Source organism: Cervus canadensis, chromosome 9, assembly GCF_019320065.1.
Source record: "Cervus canadensis isolate Bull #8, Minnesota chromosome 9, ASM1932006v1, whole genome shotgun sequence".
In the NCBI taxonomy this organism is placed as follows: Eukaryota; Metazoa; Chordata; class Mammalia; order Artiodactyla; family Cervidae; genus Cervus; species Cervus canadensis.
The window spans coordinates 62,624,268-62,649,464 of NC_057394.1; the positions used below are offsets into that span (position 1 = coordinate 62,624,268).

At 41.8% G+C, this 25,197-nt stretch overlaps 1 long non-coding RNA gene across 1 annotated transcript in view; it reads right to left on the minus strand.

The window, feature by feature from the left end:
• Window positions 1–933: 933 nt before the first annotated feature.
• LOC122447529 overlaps window positions 934–25,197 on the minus strand; it is a 30,958-nt gene continuing 6,694 nt past the window's right edge. Inside the window, exons 3-4 of the long non-coding RNA XR_006271267.1 lie at window positions 3,103–3,197; window positions 934–1,288 (exon numbers count right to left, since the gene is read on the minus strand). This is a non-coding gene — a long non-coding RNA (uncharacterized LOC122447529). The remainder of the gene's footprint in view (window positions 1,289–3,102; window positions 3,198–25,197) is intronic.

Here is a 25,197-nt window from a genome sequence, read left to right on the forward strand (position 1 = left end):
GGATTTATTGCACGAGTGTTTCCTGATTCCTGTGTTTCACTCTTTTCCTCATCAGTAGTACCCCATTCCTCATGGCCAGTGTTTCACAGTACAATGGTCAAGGAACAATGTTTCATGCCTCCTAAGACACCTATCTCGTTCTACCTTGTGTTATTAACACATTGCTTTTTTGTGCTTGAACATCTACCCAATTAGATAGTGAATGATGTCTTCAATTTTCATTTACCCTCTGTAGCTTTTGTATCTGTCCTTAGCAAGGATTCCATAAGTAACTGTCAAGCTGCATTGAATTTAGGTGACAGGACAAAACAGATTCAGCTAATCCATTCTAAAATAATGTAGTATCTACTAGAGGGATAAAAATAGGGAAAAAAAAAAAAAAAAAGAAAACCCTGAACATGGGACCTCAGGATACTCTGGCATTTCAGTTCCTGAAATGTGGCAAGTTGATAGTACTGGCCGGTTGGGAAGGGAGAAATGCCAATTACAGGGTGAGGAGGTGAACAGTACAGCTGAGAGTCAATAGCAGGCACATGGGGCTGAGCACCTATGTACTGACTTAGCCTTAAGTGGTCCTCAGTAGCATCTGACAGGCAGACCCCCCCTGGGGTTCCAGGAAATATTGCAAACACAGGGAGTTCAGTCTATTGTTAATGTTGGCTAGATTACACACAGTATGAGTTAAAATACCAGAATTCACAAAGCAAGAATGTTTCTGTCTTTTTCATACGCATCTAAAAATGGCATTAACTACCAAAGAGAAAGAAAGAAACCACTTGATTTTTCAAGAGGAGGAGAAAAGATTTTGATTCTTCTTTTTTTTTTTTTCTTACAGATTTTTTTTTTATGGCTCATAAAGCTATGCTCTTCAATCCTTTGGTGTTGACAGCAAGGTATCCCACAGTATCTACCAGGTAGCTGTTGATCTGTAAATCAGCCACCTTCTCTCCCAGACTTATTGCCTCTGGGGAGCCCCTGCATGGCAGCATCCTGCTTGGAGCTGAAAATAATTGCTGATCTTTATAAAGGCACAGAGAGGCCTGAGGGAAGGAATACTGGACCAAGAGAATAGTGGTAGCGGCACAAAAGGAGCTGACCAGTCTGTATAGTAACCTTTTTCTCAAAAATTCAATTGAAAGCCTTCCCAAGTCTGCACGTTCAGTTCTGTTTGCTGGTTATCTGTGGCAGCAGAGATCAGATATGATGACAAAGCTATGTGAACCCTGGGTGGAGAGATATTCCCATGATGTGCCCTGTGGGACTTTTTCCTTCCAGCTGACAGCATCGTCTGTTTAAAAAAAAAAAAAAAAAATTATGCTTCTAATCAAGACTGAAGCTGAGAAATTGTCCTGACAGGGATGGAAGCTGTAGCATGCATGGCCTGTTAGATCTGCATTCTTTGTTCAGTGGGACGTAAAGTCACTACCAACAAATTGAAATACCAGGGCTATTCTCTATGACTTTCCTATACACAATCATTCCACCCGCCACATGCATGCCTGCAGACACACACATCCACCTCACTACTGTAGAGTCAAGTCTTTTTTTCTTTTTAGTTTCAGGTGGAATCAATCAATTTCTCTCTGTGTATCTGTCTCTCTCCAATATTTCCCTGACTAATGGCTGACTTTCCTTCCAGATTTGGTTGTTTTAAATTCAGGACAACCTTGTTAAAATAAAGACACTTTACCACTAAGGAGATTTGGGGGAAAGAAAAAAAGCCTCTGTCCTTAAAGGAAATACCGAGAGTTGAGCAAAAAAAATTTTTTGAGTGGGCATTAATTGCTGAAATAAGTGATCATTTCCCCATAATGACTAATTTGAAAGGGACAAGAGTTACCTAGAAGTAAACAGTTTGATGCATTTGGTAGGGGAAAAAAACAGCCTCCTTATTTTATAATGACAGCTTGTGTTTTAGGTCTGTTCCTAACGTGGGGATGTTGCCAAGGCAATAGCTTGGCAATCTTCTACATGGCTGCTTTTTACATTAATCCACACAGGCTCCACGGATGTTAATCTTTATAACACCTATGTAGTAAAGAAGGGCAGAATCTATTTTTTTTAAGTCTGTTTTTCATGAAGAATAATAGAAAACAAATGTTTCTGGTCTCCTTTCTCCTTTCCAGGACACACTGTCAGTGACCCAACTGAAGATTGTGACATGGCCTTAGGACCTCAGCCCAGGACTGTGGAGAAAAGAGAGCAGGAGACCTAAAGGGAATGAATGCAACACGCCAGAGCAAGGACACAGCTGACGGTCAGAGCCGCAAGGTCTGCTACTAAGAAAACGTGGAGGCCAGCGGGCAGAAGCCCAAAAGGAACCAGAGCCAAAAGTCACAGTTAGCAAAGCTCAGAGCCAAAGCACAAGGCAGGAACCAAAGAAGCGATCAACACTGAGCAAGAATGTCCAGTGTCAGCATTCAGCAAGTGCCCTCGTGACCTCCCTTGGTGCGATGGCGCTTCCTTACCCCCAGTGTGGGCAGCTCCTTTGGAAGCAGCCACTACAGCTGGGCTTCGGGGTGCAATTAATCTTGGAGTCAGGGCGAGCTGTTTACATTTTTACTAGCTTTCCACTATGAGGAGACAGAGTAGAGACAAGATCTTTATACCCAAGATGTCTCTGGAATCATAAAATTCATCAAAGTGAACTTTATGGAGGCAGGGCTTAGACTCGGGTGGGCGAGTGAGGTGCCAAGGGTGTCAAACTTAAGGGGGCATTCACTCTTAGGGTCAGACAGATGCAGGCCCCTGGGACTTGGAGAGGGGAAGGTGCCTCCCTACCCAAGACTGAGCAGACTGGCCTTGACACCTGACGGCCTCTGTTCTTTCTTAGGAGTAGTTGCTTCAAGCAGAGCAGAGAGGGACGTCCCTTGTGGTCCAGTGGTTAAGAACCTGCCTTCCAATGCAGGGGACATGCGTTCGACCCCTGGCCTGGGAACTAAGACCCCACATGGCTTGGGACAACTAAGCCCACCAGCACCACAACGAGAGAGAAGCCCCCACACTGCAACGGGGACCCCTGCGCAGCAACTGAGACCCAGTGTGGCCAAGTGTTAAAAGGAACAGAGGGGAAGTTACTGAGAGACTTCAGCAGGTACTCACTGAATGATTAGATCATGAATTAAAACTGACAACAGGGAGAACAGGACTCACAGGAACCCCAGGAAAATACTTGGTGTTCTTCATTTAAGTTCCATCTGGTGATAAACAGACTTGTTTTATTTTACACACTAACTTTTTGGAATCAATATCTATGTTAAGTGCCCACAAGCTTTACCTCTGAAACTTATCATTTAAATCACTTTGATTGATTCTGATCCCAACCAAGTAAGATGTTAAGGAAAGAAGTACAAGAGAAATAGCATAAAACTTTATCCAAGAAGACTTTTTCATCAGTTTTGATTTGGGTTGTTTGTGAAGAGCTCCCTCACACCCATATTCTAAACTGAAACAGGAGTTTCTTCAATTTTCCATTCAAGAGTGATTTTCTTTCTCCCTTTCCCCCCCTCCCCCACTGGGCTCCACAGATTGGGCTGTCTTCTCTCAGCTTCTGGGGCTGTCATCTGCCTCCGGGGTTTATAGTTGCTGACAACGAGCTTCAATAATTGACGAGGAACAGGAACTATTTTCTCAGTTGGCTCAGTGATGCAAAGCAGATTAAAAACATGATTTTTGTCAGTGAAATAAGTCGAGAGGAATCAGAGACACCCTACGAGGAGTAATATTGACAGAGTTACTGCTGTGAAATGTTTTCCCACCAAAGCACAACCGGATAAAACCAGAAACACACTGGGGTCTCAACAGTATCCTTGAATCTTGCTCGCCTGGTGACTATACTCAACTCCCCTGTCCCACCTGTGGAGTTAATTTATTCTGGCTCTCAAGGTTTGAGAAAGGGAAATCTAAGGACAAAATGAAATTCTAAATTCACTCACTCAATTTGTAACCTTTTGCTTGCATTTGTTTGCTAATTATGTTAGTAAGATGTTTCAGTTCAGCTCAGTTCAGTCGCTCAGTCCTGTCCGACTCTTTGCGACCCCATGAACCGCAGCACGCCAGGCTTCCCTGTCCATCACCAACTCCCGGAGCTAAGTAGCAACTATTATGCATTGTTTCCTTAACTCTCTTCAAAAGAAGATGCCTTTTCTATCTGTGTGGTCTTAGACAATAGGTCAGGAAAGAGAAGGCCACACAGCCTTGACGCTGACTCTTCAGAGAAAGAGCCTCCTGGGGATGTGCTGTTGCTTAGGTGTCTTTAATATTAGGTGTAAAAGTTCTGTGTCAGGCTCAAGTCCCCAAACTGGCCTCATCCCAGAGGAGGCTGGAGCCTGCTGGGGCTTCCCATGTCCCGATGCTGTTGATCGAGTCTGCTCACTGAAATGCAGCAGCAGAAGCAGCTCCCTGATCCCTGCAGCCAGCTCCTCTCCCTGTGCAAACAGGACTGTGGCTCACGGGCGTCCTAAACCGCGGTTCTCGTGGCCAAGTTCAATAGTCTGGTTCCTCTCTGAAGCCAGTAACCAGACCCACACCAGAAGGTGGACACACCCCTCCAGAGGAAGAATGTATTTACTTAGGTTCATGCAGAAACCAAAGTACAAAGAAGGGTGGGTGAGAAAATCCTATACTGGTCTTTGCAGTTGAGCTGACAGCTTCGTGGAGCCTGGCTGACCAAATCAGCGGCCAGGTACACGTAGCACGCCCTTTGCATGACCTTGGCAGGTCCCTGCATTTTCAGTTCGATTTTGGCATTAGTGGTTTTCCTAGATTTTTCTTCCTTGTCTTTCCCACATATCTCATATTCTTATCAAAAGTGTATTTTGGATAGACTGGTCCTAGTCATTAAGTGAAAAATTATGCTTTTGAAGAGTGTATTTGTAATGAAATATTGCAAGGTTCACTATCTGGAAATCAGGTGACATCTGATATGTCCTTCTATATATCAGTACATATAAATGTACACAGATATCCAGATAGATGGGCTTCCCTGTTGGTTCAGTGGTAAAGAATCCACCTGCCAGTGCAAGAGAAACAAGAGATGTGGGTTTGATCCCTGAGTCAGGCAGATACCCTGGAGTAGGAAATGGCAACCCATTCCAGTATTCTTATCTGGAAAATTCCATGGACAGAGGAGCCTGGTGGGCTACAGTCCATATGGCAGCAAAGAGTCAGACATGACTGAGCAACTGAGCACACATATAGATAGATAGTTCTAGATGTAAAATATTAACTATATTTATATGAAGTTTTCTTTGGGTAAGTATATAACTTAACTTCAGTTCCACTTGGCTTTTGGCAAGAGGTTGGCATCTTGTTTTTCATCCAATTGGCAAATGCACATAATTAATAAATGAGTTTAAAGGATACGATTTCTCCTTTTGTTTTCTTTAACTTGTAATTTGAGATTGGAATAAAACAGAATGAATATCAATGGAGGCCCAAAACCTTCCATAAACTTTAATAGGATAAGCCTGTGGTATCTGGAACCCTAGCCCTGGAGGTCTACACTGATCCAGAAATTCCAGTCATCAAAATCTGACTTTTTTTTTTGGCTTCTCTATAATATTCTGAAGCTTGTGGTAGTCCTGAAAGGGTTGCCCCTTCACACTTACAACTCTGCCCCAGGCTAAAGGAAGAACTGACTCCGAAATGTGTCCTGAAAGCGACTTAGTCCCAACTCTCACCTCACAAAGGTGAGTCTTCTAGGTGTTAAAACTATCATGGCTCCAGATACAGGGGAAGTGCTCACAGGCTTCACTGCAGGGATGCTGGGAGCAACTTGCTCCCACAGGTGAATGCGACATGGACGCACCAAAATGCAGAAGTGGGCACAAGACTGTGAGATGCTCTGGTCCTACCATGTACTGCACCAGCAGAGCCCGGCTCGGCACACAGCACAACGCCGCACTCACAACAGCAGAGGCCGGCTCCGCACACCCTGCAATGCCACAGTCACAAAACAGCAGAGCCCGGCTCCGCACACGCCGCAGCGCCACACTCACAACACAGCAAAGATCAGCTCCGCACACGCCGCAGTGCCACACTCACAACAGCAGAGAGGAGCTCTGCACACGCCGCAGCGCCACACTCACAACACAGCTGAGGCAGCAGTTTGAGACCATACCTCATAAAGAGGTGCAGGTCCCTATCCAGGGTGCAGTGTCTACTTGGTATTAATGAATGTTATACGGTGTGGCATCCTCAGCGGGCAGAATACAGAATTCTGGGAATTAGGAGTGGAGGCAAGACTGGCCCTGCTTACCATCACCCCCGGTTACCTGCTTAGAGAATTTCTCTTCCTCTCCTTGCATGTCTAGATTCTATAGGTTTAATGGCCCTGATTCCCTCTGGTCCTTCCACCAGAGGGCACGGCTTGAGTCCTGTAACCATAGTTGACAGCTGGGCCCTCTGGGTTCCTTGTGCCAAGGGACCAACAGGCCAGAAGGGGATATCTCCTGGCATCAGGAGGAGACTGGGAGACTGTCATACATGCAGGCAGGGAAGAATCTACTTGACACCCATATTTTTTAGGTGCCTCTTGGTGCTACTTTGCATGAAATGTTCCCTTGGTATCTTGAATTTTCTCGAAGAGATCTCTAGTCTTTCCCATTCTGTTGTTTTCCTCCATTTCTTTGCATTAATCACTGAGGAAGGCTTTATCTCTCCTTGCTATTCTTTGGAACTCTGCATTTAAATGGGAATATCATTCCCTTTCTCCATTGCTTTTTGCTTCTCTTCTTTTCACAGCTATTTGTAAGGCCTCCTCAGACAACCATTTTGCCTTTTTGCATTTCTTTTCCTTGGGGATAGTCTTGATCCCTGTCTCCTGTACAATGTCACGAAACTCCGTCCATAGTTCATCAGGCTCTCTGCCTATCAGATCTAGTCCCTTAAATCTGTTTCTCACCTCCACTGTATAGTCATAAGGGATTTGATTTAGGTCATACCTGAATGGTCTAGTGGTTTTCCCTACTTTCTTCAATTTAAGTCTGAATTTAGCAATAAGAAGTTCATGATCTGAGCCACAGTCAGCTGCTGGTCTTGTTTTTACTGACTGTATAGAGCTTCTCCATCTTTGTCTGCACAGAATATAATCAATCTGATTTTGGTGTTGACCAATCTGGTGATGTCCATGTGTAGAGTCTTCTCTTGTGTTGTTGGAAGAGGGTGTTTGCTATGACCAGTGCGTTCTCTTGGCAAAACTCTATTAGCCTTTGCCCCGCTTCATTCTGTACTCCAAGGCCACATTTGCCTGTTACTCCAGGTGTTTCTTGACTTCTTACTTTTGCATTCCAGTCCCCTATAATGAAAAGGACATCTTTTTTGGGTGTTAGTTCTAAAAGGTCTTGTAGGTCTTCATAGAACCGTTCAACTTTAGCTTCTTCAGCGTTATGGGTTGGGGCATAGGCTTGGATTACTGTGATATTGAATGGTTTGCCTTGGAAACAAACAGAGATCATTCTGTCATTTTTGAGACTGCATCCAAGTACTGCATTTTGGACTCTTTTGTTGACCATGATGGCTTCTCCATTTCTTCTAAGGGATTCCTGCCCATAGTAGTAGATATAATGGTCATCTGAGTTAAATTCACCCATTTCAGTCCATTTTAGTTCGCTGATTCCTAGAACGTCGACATTCACTCTTGAAATCTCCTGTTTGACCACTTTCAATTTGCCTTGATTCATGAACCTGACATTCCAGGTTCCTATGCAATATTGCTCTTTACAGCATCGGACCTTGCTTCTATCACCAGTCACATCCACAACTGGGTATTGTTTTTGCTTTGGCTCCATCCCTTCATTCTTTCTGGAGTTATTTCTCCACTGATCTCCAGTAGCATATTGGGCACCTACCGACCTGGGGAGTTCCTCTTTCAGTATCCTATCATTTTGCTTTTTCATACTGTTCATGGGGTTCTCAAGGCAAGAATGCTGAAGTGGTTTGCCATTCCCTTCTCCAGTGGACCACATTCTGTCAGACCTCTCCACCATGACCCATCTGTCTTGGGTGGCCCCACACAGCATGGCTTAGTTTCATTGAGTTAGACAAGGCTGTGGTCCTGTGATCAGACTGGCTAGTTTTCTGTGATTACAGTTTTAGTGTGTCGGTTCTCTGATGTCCTCTCGCAATATCTACCGTCTTACTTGGGTTTCTCTTACCTCGGACGTGGGGTATCTCTTTACGGCTGCTCCAGCACAGCACAGCCGCTACTCCTTACCTTGGACGAGGGGTATCTCCTCACGGCCGCCCCTCCTGACCTTGAACGTGGAGTTGTCTGTTGTTCCACGTACAGTTCTAACTGTTGCTTCCTGACCTGCATATAGGTTTCTCAAGAGGCAGGTCAGGTGCTCTGGTATTCCCATCTCTTTCAGAATTTTCCACAGTTTATTGTGATCCACACAGTCAAAGGCTTTGGCATAATCAATAAAGCAGAAATGTTTTTCTGGAACTCTCTTGCTTTTTCGATGATCCAGAGGATGTTGGCAATTTGATCTCTGGTTCCTCTGCTTTTTCTAAAACCAGCTTGAACATCTGGAAGTTCTCGGTTCACGTATTGCTGAAGCCTGGCTTGGAGAATTTTGAGCATTACTTTACTAGCGTGAGATTAGTGCAATTGTGCGGCAGTTTGAGCATTCTTTGGCATTGCCTTTCTTTGGGATTGGAATGAAAACTGACCTTTTCGAGTCCTGTGTCCACTGCTGAGTTTTCCAAATTTTCTGGCATATTGAGTGCAGCACTTTCACAGCATCATCTTTCAGGATTTGAAATAGCTCAACTGGAATTCCATCACCTCTACTAGCTTTGTTCATAGTGATGCTTTCTAAGGCCCACTTGACTTCACATTCCAGGATGTCTGGCTCTAGGTGAGTGATCACACCATTGTGATTATCTGGGTCATGAAGATCTTTTTTGTTCAGTTCTTCTGTGTATTCTTGCCACCTCTTCTTAATATCTTCTGCTTCTGTTAGGTCCATACCATTTCTGTCCTTTATCGAACTCATCTTTGCATGAAATGTTCCCTTGGTTCCAAATAGGAAAAGGAGTATGTCTAGGCTGTATATTGTCACCCTGCTTATTTAACTTATATGCAGAGTACATCATGAGAAACGTTGGGCTGGAAGAAGCACAAGCTGGAATCAAGACTGCCGGGAGAAATATCAATAACCTCAGATATGCCGATGACACCACCCTTATGGCAGAAAGTGAAGAGGAACTAAAAAGCCTCTTGATGAAAGTGAAAGAGGAGAGTGAAAAAGTTGGCTTAAAGCTCAACATTCAGAAAACTAAGATCATGGCATCTGGTCCCATCACTTCATGGGAAATAGATGGGGAAACAGTGTCAGACTTTATCTTTTGGGGCTCCAAAATCACTGCAGATGGTGACTGCAGCCATGAAATTAAAAGACGCTTACTCCTTGGAAGGAAAGTTATGACCAACCTAGATAGCATATTAAAAAGCAGAGACATTACTTTGCCAACAAAGGTCCATCTGGTCAAGGCTATGGTTTTTCCAGTGGTCATGTATGGGTGTGAGAGTTGGACTGTGAAGAAAGCTGAATGCCAAAGAATCGATGCTCTTGAACTGTGGTGTTGGAGAAGACTCTTGAGAGTCCCCTGGACTGCAAGGAGATCCAGCCAGTCCATCCTAAAGGAAATCAGTCCTGGGTGTTCATTGGAAGGACAGATGCTGAAGCTGGAACTCCAGTACTTTGGCCACCTCATGCAAAGAGTTGACTCATTGGAGCAGACCCTGATGCTGGGAGGGATTGGGGGCAGGAGGAGAAGGGGCCGACAGAGGATGAGATGGCTGGATGGCACCACCGACTCGATGGGCATGAGTCTGAGTGAACTCCGGGAGTTGGTGATGGAGAGGGAGGCCTGGCGTGCTGTGATTCACGGGGTCACAAAGAGTCGGACACGACTGAGTGACTGAACTGAATTGAACTGGTGCTACTTTGCCCAATTTTAACTGTAATAGACAAGTTCAGAAACCTTAGTCAGAGAAGAACATGGTGACTGGGAGCTCGGACTCTGCTAGCGGCTTTTTGCCAGGTGAGACACCCAGCCCTGCAGAGGTACTAGGTGAGGTTGAGGAGAATATAGAATGGATGATGGAGGAGCAGACAGTGAGTTTCCCTTGTGACTCCAAGACTGGCTGCTCAGCTGAGGCTGTACCTAATGCCGCCAAACCTCAGTAAGTTTTACTTGAGAAAGGATACACCAGCATCTTAATCTTAACAAAACTGCTTCCAGAATGTCTATGAAGAAGAGTATTCAAAGGGTGGGCTTGTGAACTCTGTGAAGTGCAGCCTAGATCCTCGTTCAGTACCAAGAAGCGTATTCCCCAAGCTGCTGGGAGTGCTGCAAATGGATAGCTTTGGCTGTTGACTTCCTTTGGAATATTGTGAACTGAAGAGAGCCACTGGCATCCAGGAACAGGTTGACCTGAGGATGTCAGACTTGTTGCCTCTTGCTGAAACAGTTTATCTCTATACTTTGCAGCTTCAGAACTCAGCTGTGGGGTTTGTTGAGGTTTTTGTTAAGACTGTAGTTGTAGCACAATATCTCCCTTTGTCTACTGCTTTTATCTTTGTCTTCCTTCCCTTCCTCGGGTGTTGATCAAGACAACCAATAATAAACTTCCTCCGTGCAAACTACTCCTCAGTTTCTGGTTCCAGAGAAACCTAACTTGCAGCAGGGCTATGGAAAAAACAAAACAGGGTTGTTGTTGTTCAGTCACTAAGTTGTTTCTGACTCAGAGGATGAGATGGCTGGATGGCATCATTGACTCAATGGATTATGAATTTGAGCAAACCCCTGGAGATAGTGAAGGACAGAGAAGCCTGGCATGCTATAGTCCATGATATCACAAAGACCTGAAACAGGGTAACGGAATAAACATCAGGAGGGGCTGGGGTTCCCAGGTGGCTCAGTGGTGAAGAAGCCAATGCAGGAGATGCAGGGCATGTAGGTTCGATCCTTGGGTTGGGAAGATCCCCTGGAGGAGGAAATGGCAACCTGCTCCAGTATTCTTGTCAAAGAAAATCCTATGGACAGAGGAGCCTGATGGGCTGAAGTCCATGGGGTTGCAAAATAATCAGACACGAATGAGCACAGATCAGGAGGGGCTGCTCTAGTTAAGGTAGGCATGTACGACTCCTCCAAGGAGCTGATATTTGAGCTGATATGTGAATGATGAAAAAGGACATGGAAAGATCTGGGGGAGAGCCTTCCAGACAGAGAGATGTATGAAGACCCTAAGGGGAGAATGAATTTGATATGTTTCCCAAAAAGGCCAGCATTAACTCAAGTGTGATAAACAAAAAAATTGGCTGGTAGAAAAAGCTGCTGAATCATGGAGTCTGAACTTTATTCTAAATACAGTAAAGAATTATTAGTGATAATTTAAAGTATTACTTTGACTTCTACTTTGCAAGTGTAGTGAATGACTTGCCGATGTTCAAGAGAATTGGGAAGGATGGTGAGATATAAGACCACCCAGGAAAGAAATGCAATGTTTGGGGCAAGGGTGGTGATGGTGGTGTGTGACTGATTTTGCTATTTATTTCAGAGGCGAATCTAAAAGAAGTTGTGATAAGTTACGTGCAGAAGAGTAAAAAAAGAATAATTAACAATGACCCCTAGGATAGGCCATGAGCATATAGGGCCACCTCACTAACTGGGATCTGAAAGACTAGCAATACTACAGAGGAGAATGTTTGAGAGGAAATCTAAAGCAATCTGAGGGTAGGGTATAAGGTTCTAGAGAAAAAAATAGATTCAAAGTTTAATGACCTAATCAAGTAGTGAATTCAACTTTGCTGATCTTTGCCATCCTTCTCTGCCTCAGTTTTTAGTTTTCCCTTCCTTCCCAGGCATTTTGACATTTGTCAGCCCTCCATCTATAATTGTCTATAAACTGGTAGCAGTTTCTCAGAGATTTTGCATTTTCAGCCGCCTCCCAGGTGACACTGATGCCGTGGTCAGAGCATCAAGGTTTCAGTCAGACAGACCCCATTTTGAATTATTTCCTGGCCAATTATTAGTTGTATAAAGCTGGTAAAATTTAAATCTCAGAGCTTTCGTTTCTTTTAAGACGGGAACAATACAATTACTTCATGAAGTTACTGTGAGAATTAAACGATGTCATGTCTCTCGAGCATAAAGCAAGCTGCCCAATCCTGACTCACAGTGGGGCACACTCATTTAGGCTCCCTCTCATTTGGACTCAAACAAGCTGTATATTCACAAATTATACTAAAATTAAAAAAATCATTATAAGACCATTGGCGTTTAGAGAATTGTGCAGTTTCAACTACAGCTAAGTAACTCCAACGGTCCACAGAACGTAGTCATTTGAACTTTCCTGAGCTACCCTTTTGAGTTCTGCACACGGAGGTGAGGGTCACTGGCAGGAGTGAGTCATGTTCCTGGGGTGAGACCTACCCAAGGCCCAGGATCCTCATCTCAGCCTAACTTCAGGGTCCTTGGTTCATTGTCTAATCCATGCAGCTTTTGTGAAGCAAGAGAACCTCTGTATTTTATGGAAAATGCTCCTGCTAAACAAAGGCACAAACAGAAAAACAACAACAAATAACTCAAACCAACCAATGCAGAGTGTTAGCATGAAAGTGAAGCAAAAACTAAGTAATCTAAGAAATAATGATGATTAAACAGCAAAACAGGAGTTTAGAATAATTGGTGGAGTGGGAATGCCACATTGGCGGTGGCTTGGAGCCATGATATGAATGCTTTTACCATTTGCCCCATAAGGAAATAAGGAAAGGCAATTCAAAAACTATTTCAATAAATCTTCCAGACAGAATTCATATTAGTTGCTTTATAAATGAGTCTACTCCTCTATTTATAGAATTATAAAGGTCCTAGGGGGTCAATTAGAGTTTTAAACGATATCTGACTGAACCTCATGGAAAAAATTCTGTGCTATAATGGTTGGTATCTGTGATCTGGGGAATTTGTAAATTGTGAAGTGGAAATTGTTAACCATTGGGTTGCTAATTTACACTGTAAAGAGAGAATCTTGGCATCTTTCATTTTCTGATTTACACTAAGACCATGGTGTTTGTCAATAGATATTCAGCATCATGTACACAAAATACAGGGATAAATAAGACATGCTCTCTTTTGAGGAAGGGAAAACACTGGCTCCATGATACAAATATAACATAACCCTGAAAATCAGGAGGATAAATTGTCCTCGGGAAATAATATTGGGGTTTATAACTGGCAGATGCTCATAATATAGGTGCATTTAAACAATGGCTAATCCCTTGGTAACCATTCAGAGAGACAAAGAGGAGATATAATTTCTTATGATGCTAAAGCATTTGTGGCTCAGCTGGTAAAGAATCCGCCTGCAATGTGGGAGACCTGGGTTCAATCCCTGGGTTGGGAAGATCCCTGGGAGAAGGGGAAGGCTACCCACTCCAGTATTCTGGCCTGGAGAATTCCAGGGACTATACACAGTCCATGGGGTCCCAAAGAGTGGGACATGACTGAGCAACTTTCACTTTCATTTTCAAAGCACTGAGCTAGCTCTAAGAGATACGACACATCCTAAAACTGATCAGCAGATCTCAGCACTTTCTATCTCTGTGAAGTTACTTAATTTTGGATCCTTCCCGTGCTAGCTAGGTCCAAAACATGCCTAAAGATAAATCTATTTCCACAAAAAATAATTTTTATACTTACATCCACAAACAAAATGAAACAAGACAGCAGTCACATTTTCACAAGGCTCTGATCAGTCTCAACAGTGGTGTTCCTTTCATTTGAGCCTTGCAATCCTTGTGGGACTTGCCATGGTTGTTTGAAGAGTCTGAGTTGAATTCTGTAGACATGCTAGGCTATGTTGCAGAAAGACTGGTATTTCCTAGGGCAGGTTGAAGTGAGTAAACTACAAGATCGATTAAAATTCAATTGGATACTAATTCCTCTGCATTATCTTTTGGAACCCTCACTTAAAATGCAGATACTCTAGGGAAGGTAATGCATTAAAGATCCTTAAGAGAAGCACTATCAAGAGAGCTGAAGCCAAGGTCAATTTCCATCTGAATAACTTCCTCAGAATGTCACTCATTCTTAGAAAGCTTTTCAAGACTTTTTCAAGAATTCACTTAAAAGTCTTATCAGTGATTTCCCGGTCTCCTGAGTGGAGATAGGCTAACCACTGGCATCACCAATGAAATGAAATGCGGAGAAAAAAATGTAGTATGGCATTCAAGTAGTCTTAATCAAATCGGGGAAATAAACTTTTGTTGAGTCTCCTAAGTCCCTGACTCTGTCCTATGAGCTTTGCACATGGTGTCTCATCAAATCCCTTCTCCAATCCCATTATGCTCTTACTTCTATCACTGTTTTATGGACAGGAAGCTGAGGCTATGGGAGGCTAAGTAGCTGCCATTAGGAGCTGATAAATAGCAGATTTTGGAGTCAAAGTTGACCTATCTCCTTTCAAATTTCACTAACCCCAGAAAAAGATCTTACGTAGGAAATTTTGTCCAGGGCATCCAGGTCTATAAGGCTCTGGTACAGAGGATCTTCAAGAGAAGACACTTAGAAGATAAATGGTTAACGTGTTAAGCATTATGAGACCTACTATTGAGCAGGACTGGAGCAGCAATGGAAGAAAGGCTATTTTCCGTGTCAGAAGAAGTGCCTCATTTCTTTACTTTAAAAATATTTAAAAAGTGAGTCTGTGTCAAAGCTAAACATAATCTTACCATATGATCCAGCAATCATGCTCCCAAATGAGCCAAAACTCAGGTCCACTTAAAACATTGCACACACATTTTTATAGCCGCTTTACTTAAACCTGTCCAAATTGGATGCAACCAAGATGTAATTCAATAGATGAATGGATAAGCAAACTGTGGTACATTCAGACAATGGAAAATTACTTAGTTATGGGAAGAAGTGAGCTAGTGAAAAAGTCATGGAGGAAACAGTGCATATTGCAAATGAAAGAAGCCAGACTGAAAGGCTGCATACTGTATGATTCTCACTATGACATTCTGGAAAACAACTACAGACAGAGTAGAAATATCAGAGGTTGCCAGGGGGTTAGTAGGGTTGGTGGGGTGGGGGAAGGAGATGAACAGCTGGCACACAGAGCATTTTTAGGGCAGAAAACTATTCTGTATAATACTATAACAGTGGGTATATGACTATGCATTTATCAAAACCACAGAACTGTACAACACAAAGAATGAACCCTGGTGTAAAACTGTGAACTTTAGTTAATAATAGCATGTCAATATTGGTCCACTGATTGTACCACACCAATGCAAGATGTTAATAATAGGAAAACTGTGGGCAGAAGGTGGGATGTCTATGTGGGAGCTCCGTACTTTCTGTTCAATTTTTCTATAAACCTAAAACTGCTCTAAGAAGTACATTAATTTAAAAAATCATTCTAAATCTAGACAATACTATTGTCCTATAATTATGTAATGTGATAAACATCACTACAATGGTAATCATATTACAATACGTGACATGATGTGAAAGTTGCTCAGTCGTGTCCGACTCTTTGCGACCCCACAGACTGTAGCCCGCCAGGCTCCTCTGTCCATGGGATTCTCCAGGCAAGAGTACCGGAGTGGGCTGCCATTTCCTTCTCCATGTTACAATACAGAAGTGTATCAAAGAACATCTTGTACATCTTAAATTTACACAATGTTGTCATTCAGTCACTCTCGGGTCCAACTCTAGGACTCCATGGATTGCAGCCTGCCAGGTTTCTCTGTCCTCTACTGTTCCCCAGAGTTCGCTCATATTCATGTCCATTGAGTAAGTGATGCTATCTTACAATCTCATCCTCTGCCGCCCCCTTCTCCTTTTGCCTTCAGTCTTTCCCAGCATCAGGGTCTTCTCCGATGAGTCGACTCTTTGCATCAGGTGGCCAAAGTATTGGAGCTTCAGCTTCAATGTTATGTACCAAATATATTAAATTAAAAAAAAAAATCATTCCCTGGCAGTCCAGTGCTTAAGACTCTAGGTTTTTCCACTGTAGGGAACATGGGTTTGACCCCTGGTCAGGGAACTAAGATCCCACATGCTGTGTGGCATGGCCAAAAACTTAAAAAAAAATTCAAATACTTAAAGACAAAACTTCAGGTGGATACAGTCTATGGGCCACCACTTTGTGATCTCTGCTAAAATTGGTTTCCAGCACTCAGTAAATGCTAGTGTTCAACAAATTTTAAAAAAATGAAAATAAAAAATTTAAAATGTCAATCATTCCAAAATGATTTCATTTTTCTAATATCTTGTTAAACTATAGCAGGTATAGGTAGAGAAAAAAGAAGTAATAAGAATAGTGGAAAGGAAAGGAAGAGGCAGAAAAAAAATGAGAACTATAATAAGGTAAAATAAAATTTGCGCCAGCAGGGGAAAGAGAGGAGATTAGAAATTTACAGAGCCACCTTCTGCTTAATCTTTTTTCTTCTTTTCTTCCTTTGTTCTTTTCTGGGCCATGATGTAGGAGGACTTCAGCAAGCTTAGAATGTGGAGTAAGATGACAGCGTGTAATCGTAAAAATAGTCTATGCACTTTCCCCAAGGTGGACATTTTACTTAGGGCTGACGGAAGCCCGGGATGTCTGGAATAGTGTATATTTATGAGATGGTTAAGCCTGAGATGGTTAAACCCTAATTTCTGGGTGGTTGGGGGAACAGAACGTACAATGTGCTGCCAGCGGAAGAATCAAGGGGCTGAAAAATTGGGAACCAGCTTTCGGTTTGGACATCAAGTGTAAATAGGACACACAGGGGCTGTGGGTGGGAGAGTGCTGGAAATCATCCGTAGCTGTGATATAGAGACTTAAGAGTGAGGGAGGTAAAAAAAAAAAAAAAAGAGTGAGGGAGGTGAAGGAGCTTGGAGGATGGGAGAGGATCTCTTCCAAACAGTTTTTCTTTTCTGTTGAGGAGTAATATCACTACAATGGCATTCTCTATGTACATGTGGATTTATATGTTTTATTGCCTTTACTGCCTCCCTACTGAGGTTTCTAGAGGAAAAATGGTACATGTTTGTGCTCAATCTACATTTTAACTGAAAGCCAGTTAGTCAATATGCAAGAATTTAAAATCATCTCTGGATGTCTCTGAAACATAAATAAGAATTGCTACTTTTTCACTGATGTTCTAAGAGTAAATTGATAAATAAAAGCACCCACACTCGGTATGCCCCTTGGGGAATGTTTTAGAATGAAATGAGAATCAAGAAATAGATCATTGCCAAGGGGACATTTTGGGACTAACTTTTCTGGTCATATTTAGGATCAAATCCCCACAGAAAGGTGGCAACATTATAATATAAAACTGTTGTTCTGGATTTGTTGGCTTGATTATTACAGGAAAAGAACAAAAGAAATGAGAATGTAACAATTATCAAACATGTAATAATTATCAAACATTGATAATCAAAATAATTATCAATCATTAGGAATGATTATTTTACTCATTTGATGCAAAGACTAGAAACCTAATGTGAGATTTCAATGGAATATTCAAACTTTATTTATCAGAAATCCTCCAAGTACATGAGCATTTTAAATACATTCTACTTATGCTTTTCAGTCTTCATGGAATTACTTCCATATTTTACAGATAAACATCCCTCTTGTTGCTAGTCACTGGTGGTGATTCTGGATATTAAAAAAAAAACACCACCACAAAAAAAACACACACGTTTGTTAAGAAGCTCGACACCAATTTGTGATAGTGGTTTTTTTCCATTTTGCTTTGTGTAGCTGGAAAATCAGGCTACATTTTTTTTTAAAGAATGAAATAAATCCTTATAATTGAGGGAGTTTAGTGACATTCTCCTCACACGCCATTATTAGTGACTGCCAGAGTCTGATCTTAGATAACTGCTTTATTAGCCTCCATCATTATGGAGATTTATTTAGCATCAAGAGTTGATAGTCTGCCAGACTTAGATGCTGCTATAATATTATATGGCCAGAAAAAGTAGGAGATGGGAGGAAAACATGGAAAGTATGTTTGAGTCTAGCAAAGTAATAGGGTAGGTATAAAACTCCTTTTAAAAGACTTCAGAAGTTTTGAGATTTTTCAGACCATCTAAATACATGGAGCATTTAAAGGAGAGGAACGTGGAGCTAGCTGAATGGGAATTATTTCAGACATGTGCGGCTGTAGGCAGGAGTTGGGGGTGAGAAAATGGAATGAAGGGAATTAGGATTAAGTAGAGGAAGGAGACCCATGAGGTGCACTGAGGTGGGTGGGATAAGCCTAGACACTGAGAGCATCTTGCATGTTGTGTATGAACTGTGAGCTCTTAGTGAATGGCAGCTGATGTAGCAGAAAAACTGAGAAAGTGCTGTAGAATTGAGAGTCTGGAGCTGACCTATTATTTAGAAACGGTGACGCATGTGATCCAATGCCGAATTTGTGTCACTTTACGAAAGCACTTTATAAAAGTAGAATAGGCAATCCAAGCTTTAATACGGTTCTCAAAATATTAAGGAAGCCCAGGTATGTGACTCAAAGAATATTTAACTAAAGTCTTTTTTAACCTGCAGCCCCCAGTTACTAGCATGTTACGTGCACAGGGCTGTTGACTCACCTGTCATTATTTAGCAAATTGCCTAATAAATGAGAATAGTTTCCAATATTATCAGTAGGTTTTCACAAAAGGTATTGGTATAAATATTGTTCAGTAGATTCTGGATTACAGGTTTTCTGCTGACTATCCTTTTCTTTGCATCTAATGAAGGGGAAAATGATCCACCTATGTTTCTTGGCCCTCCCACAAATAGTCAGAATTCCATTGGTTGCCATGGCATAGCCTGTGTTTTTGTGATAGGAGCTTTACTGGAGTGATGATTTGTTACTGAGAAAACTGTGATGCCCCAAGTTTTCCTCCTTGAGTTATTATCTGTCCAGGAAAGATGCTGGCTTAAAGAAGAAAAATGTGTTTTTTCAAAGGAGTCCCAAATCTCTGTTGTGTTTGCCCATGTGAACACCAATCCAATGGAAAAAAAAAATTGTTGCCCGTCTTAGCAACCAAGTGCCTACTAGTGCTCATTAAATGGTTAAAATATGTACTAAAAGCTATAATCAGAAAAATTCCTGTAAAAATCAGTACATCTGAAACAAACCAACTCATTTATTAATTCAGCCTAAGGAAATTTTATCCTTGATAAGTTATAATTGAGAGAAAAATCCAAATTTGTTTATCACAGCAGACTAGTGGGCAGATCCATTTCATTTTTATATTAAGGAATACTTTCCCAAACCCAATCCATTAAGTCATGTTTAATTAAAACATAAAATATGCTTCAAAATTCTACATAAAAAAATTATCCTTTAGTTTTTCACCCTAGAGAAATCCTAGAGTAGATTTGTAACTCTTTATAAAATCAGAAGAATAAATATTCAGTAAACACATATGATGGGTCAGGCCTTGCCTTAAGTCCTATGGGAGGAACAAAATTCCTGTCTTAAAATCTAGTAGAAGAACATAGTTAAGAATTGGACGTTTAAATAGTATCATAAGATATAAGTAATAAAGACAGCAATGGAAAAACACATACAAGGCCAATTGTGAATATATGTTAGACATTAAAATTCCTTTGGGAATCAGTAGTTCAGCTATTTGGCTAAAGAACAGAGTTTCTGAAGATAGTATACTTCCCTACTGGCTCAGACGGTAAAGAATCTGCCTGCAATGCAGTAAACCCGAGTTTCATCCCTGGATCAGAAAGATCCCTTGAAAAAGGGAATGGCAACCCAACTCCAGTATTCTTGTCTGGAGAATTCCACGGACAGAGGAGCCTGGCGGGCTACAGTCCATGGGGTTGCAAAGAGTTGGACACAACTGAGCAACTAACACACTTTTTGAGTAGAGGAGATAGGCCTAAGAAAGAAAACCTGTGGTAAAATTACGGGCCTTAGATGCCAGGCTAAGGTTTTAGAGCTTGATTTTATGGGGAAACCACTGAAACATTTTAATTCTAACCTTCAGTGGAGAAGTGAAAAATCAGAGCAGCATGTTGGAAAGGTGAATCTTTCAGCTGTGTGCAGACTGCACTGAGAAAACTTAAGACACTGAACTGGCTTAGAAGGTATGACCATTTCCCAGGTGGTTTAGGTCCCTCCGTGAAAATGGGATGGACTTGCCACCATCCCAAATTCAATTCAGGGGTCTAGAATGATGATGCCACACACAAATAGAGTCCAAGAAGCTTTATTACTCACACAATGGAGATTTTAAGAGAGTACAGGACAAATTCCCAAACAGGTCTAAAGATCTGAGAGAGCAGGAAGGTCTGATTGGCATGACTTTTTAGGATGGTTAGAGCGTAGGGATGAAGTGAGTGTCCTCTCACATGTGCTGAGGCTTGTGTGACCTGAATTTCCTGCTGTACCAAAGGAGGGGGCACCCAGGCTATTTATTAGCTGGTTCAGATGTGGGGCAGAAGGAGAAGGGGAATAATAATGTGGCTGGAAAGTTGTCAGCAGACATCAAGAGTGGAATCTGATTCATTGTAATGCACACATAGCGTAGAAACTGCCAAATGCGTGCTGTCAATATTTTATACATGAGCTATAATCCTCAACCCGATAGAACCTGCATTGTAGGAGGCAGGTATCTGGAAGAATGGATTTTCGTAAGCATGCGGTTATATAACATTCAATTAACAAGCTATCAAGGGCCTTTGGAATGTCAAAGAGGAGGTCTCCAGGGCTCTGAAATAAATATCCCAGGAACTCTTGACCTTTTGTTCACTGCATTTCTTTTTTTAAAAAATCTAATATATTGCTTATGTTTGGAAAAAAGATTTTTTGAAAAATTCAAAGCTAAATGGAATTTGTTTGCATCTGGGATCACAGTTGTAGATTCTATCCTTCAATAAATCAGTTGGTTTTGGTTTGAGGACGAGTTCCATGCTGCCAACCTATATGTACAGTAACAATTATCTAGAAAACTTGTTTATAATGTCCATTTCAGCCCTCAACCCCTGGGATTCTGGGTGAGAGGTTTTGTGTGGGTCTGAGGAATGTACCGCATGACAAGTGTTCCTGATACAGGGCTCTACAGGCCTCATTTGAGAAGCATCACCCCACAGTGTACCAAGGACTGCACTAGGTGTTGCAAAGCTTCATGTAAAGTTTAACATGATCATAATGAACAGGACATGTATGGATGTGAGAGCTGGACTATAAAGAAAACTAAGTGCTGAAGAATTGATGCTTTTGAACTGTGGTGTTGGAGAAGACTCTTGAGAGTCCCTTGGACTGCAAGGAGATCCAACCAGTCCAGCCCAAAGAAAATCAGTCCTGAATATTCATTGAAAGGACTGATGTTGAAGCTGAAACTCCAATACTTTGGCCACCTGATGTGAAGAACTGACTGATTTGAAAAGACCCTGATGCTGGGAAAGATTGAAGGCGGGAGGAGAAGGGAACAACAGAGGATGAGATGGTTGGATGGCATCACTGACTCAATGGACATGAGTTTGAGTAAACTCGGGGAGTTGGTGATGGACAGGGAAGCCTGGCGTGCTGCAGTCCACGGGGTCACAAAGAGTCGGATACGACTGAGCAACTGAACTGAACTGAATGAACAAGAAGTTGACTGCTTTACTGGTTCTTTCTCTGCTTAACCAACCTCTAACTTCTGCACCTGTGAAGTTTGTAAAAGCAAACTCAAAAACCAGGACTATCATTCTGTTTAGTTATTGTTCAGGAGTTGGCAGTGCTTGAGTGTTCACTATGAGAAAGGGCTGTATGTGCTTTTTTCTTGTTTGATTTTCACAAAGTCAAATAATTATCACATTATAATGTACAAAAATTGAGGTTCAGTAAGATTAAGTGACTTGCCTAAGTCACACAACCACTAAGTGGTAAATCCAGACTCAAATTTAATGTTGTCTAAATCAAACTCCTGTTATTAACCATGACACTCTACTGTCAGGAGCCTGCTTCTAGCTTTGCTGTCTCACTTGAGTGATGACAGGGGTCCCATGGCACTCAGAGCAAGGGGAAAATTCGGCAGTTGCCTGCTTAGTTTTCTCATATATTGACAGTAGAATAATGGAGGTTGGTTTTATACCATATGTGTCTCTGTCTTCCAGGGTAGAACCTTTCTTATTGGCTGGCACATCAGCCCTGCTGAGAGCTTCTGGAAGACTTGGACTTTGTAGGTTGCTTTGCTGTAAGCACAGTTTGTCCAGTTTAGAATAGCACTTTTTGGACCAGGCACTTTTAAGAGGCTGAGAGGAACTAGGGTGGCTATGAGACAGTGAGGGAAAGGGTGACGAGACTTGGGGGCTAGGGAGTGTGCAGGGCACAGATCAGACAAGGTTTGGATGTCACGTCAGAAATTTGGCTTTTGGTCTAAGTATGGTGAGAAACAAGCAGAGTGTTTCTGATAGGGGATTTGGTGCTCTGATTTTGTCTTAAAATAGCCTTTTGGTTGCTATGTGAAGAATGGATGAGAGGAAACAAGAGTTGAATGGGAAGATGGATAAGGAGGTTATTTGACTCTAACTATTTTAAATGTGGAAAAGTTCCTTGTGAAGGAAAAGCTGACAAAGGAAGAACACTGATAGTTTTAGCCCTGAAGGAGCAGGGTGGGACACAGGAAAAAAAAAATTTTTTTAGAGGCTTCTACACTTCTTCCTCAAACTAATTTTGGAGAGAAGATAAGAAGAGGGAGAGAAAATCTGAACGTGAGCATTTCAGATTTCATTTTTGTTGTTGTTGTCGTCCCTTCTTAACCTTCTAAAACCCAGGAACCCCTCCCACCAATATTTTTCTCAATTTTAGCAGTGTTGACTCTGAAAGCCTACCTACCAGGCAGGTGTCTGAGATAATGGTAATCACTGTAGGAAATTACGTATGTAAATATTCTTTCCTTGGAGAGTTGAAGAAAAATATGTTTCTTGATGGTGGATAAGAACCTAGCTCTGGAGTTGTTCTCCATCATATAATGTACTCTTGGAGTGGCTTGAAAGTGGCACACCTGGTGTGATAAGGCAAGCATTTCCTTGTCTGAGAAATGCGACTCAAACTGCCATGAGATCTAAATGGAGAGCAGGTTTCATAGACACTGTGCTTTTTCCACGTAGAACTCCTCTGATGGCAAGCGACAGAAACCCAACTTGAATTACTGCAGTGGAAAAGGGTATTTACTGTAAGCATAGATGCATGTCTCCTGGAAATCAAGGTCAGAAAGATGGCTTGGCTTCTGGAACAACTGGGTGAGGTTTTTGAAAACCCTGACTCCCCACATTCTTTTTTTAAAAACAGTTCTATCTACCCGACAGAAAAGACAGCTGCTGAAAGCCCTCAGAACTTTAGTCACTTATACGGAGATAGAGAATGTGATGCTCTCAGTCACAAGTGTAAAACTCCTGAAGAAAAAGCTTGTTGGCTCTGCTTGGGTTAGGTCTTACTCCTGTGAATAACTATGTCAGAGGAGGGTAGTGCTGGGCTAACAGAGTGGACTCTACAGCATCCATGGAGGTGGACAGGAGGGGGCAAATCTTTGAGGAGAGTTGAAAAAACACAAGTTTCTTCAGAAGTTTCCAATGATAGAAAGGTACTAGATAAAAAGCCCTACAGATACCCACTGTACAAGAGAGTTTGTGTATGTGAATGTTGGTGGAACTAGTTCTCTTAAATTAATGACCAACCTAAAGCATCAAAAAGCAGGAGAACATGCAATCCAAAGAGAGATCTAAACATTGAGAAAACAGAATTAGTAACAAAGGTGGACTCTGTATTTTTCTGTTAACTGTTATTTGGGTAAGCCAATTCAGAAGGATTGACTTCTTTGCCTTCTATATTTAAATGGTCTGTTAATTTCCATTAGCTGGATTTTCCTATAATGAGGGAAAATGCTTACTTATAAAGTTTATAAGAGAACAAAATCCCTCTTAGCCTCTCTCCTATCTTCCCAATCTGTTGGATGAAGACATTTACCTCTGTTAACATATAAATATACAGATAATCTACACAAATAAATCATAGACATATTTTGCATTTCAATATACATAAATCCTATGGGTTTTTAAAATACTTTATCTAGATATAATTTCAAACTTAAAGAACACCATATCCCCCTATCCAGATTCTCCCTTACTGGCCCTTTACCACATTTGCTCCTTCATTTTCTGTCTTTATAGATACAGATATGGATATAGATAAACCCATCATTGTTAAGTTTTTTCTGAATCATATGAGGGAAAGTTGCAAATATGATGCTCTATCATATCTGGATCCTTCAGTGTTTATTTTTCCACATCCTTTCCCCAAACAAGGACACTTTTCTACATTCTACCATACACATTTGCAAATCAGGAAGCTGGCACTGATACTACTGATAACACTACTCTCTGATCCGCAATTCACAAACGCCATTCACGTTCCTTCAACTGTCCCCAAAATGTCTATTCCTCTATCTCATTCAAGATCCAATCCAGAATCATGTATTACATTTAGTTCCCTTTTTTCTAGAGCAGTTCTCATTCTTTCCCTGTTAACCATGGCCTTGACATTTTAAATTCTGTATTTAGTCTATCTTCATTCTATATGATGTCCTTCAACCTGTGTCTGTGCAATGACTCCACATGCTCAAACAATAATGCCCATGCATTCTTGAAAGCAATACTCCCCAGAAACGATGCTACCCATGCTATTCTCAGGGCACCACATAGGCGACAATATAATGTTGACCCATTCCACCATGGTGATGTAAACACTGATCACCTTCTGTGGTAGGCAAATTACTGGCCTTCAAAGATGTCCTAGCTCTAACCCTGGGAACCTGCATTATGTCACCTTAGGTGGCAGAAAAGACTTGGAAGCTGTATTTACTGTTAAAGATTTTGAGTTGCAAAGGTTATCTTGGATTTTCCAAATGGGTCCAATCTAATCACATGAGTCCTTTATAAAGAAAGAACTAAAAGTCGCTCAGTTGTGTCTGACTCTTTGCAACCCCATGGACTGTAGTCTGCCAGGTTCCAGGCAAGAATACTGGAGTGAGTAGCCATTCCCTTCTCCAGGAGATCTTCCCAACTCAGGGACTGAACCCAGGTCTCCCAAATTGCAGGTGAATTCTTCAACATCTGAGCCACCAGGGAGAAGAGACTTTATTAAGTCAATAGAGAATCAGAGAGATGGTGGTGTGAGATGGCAATCCACC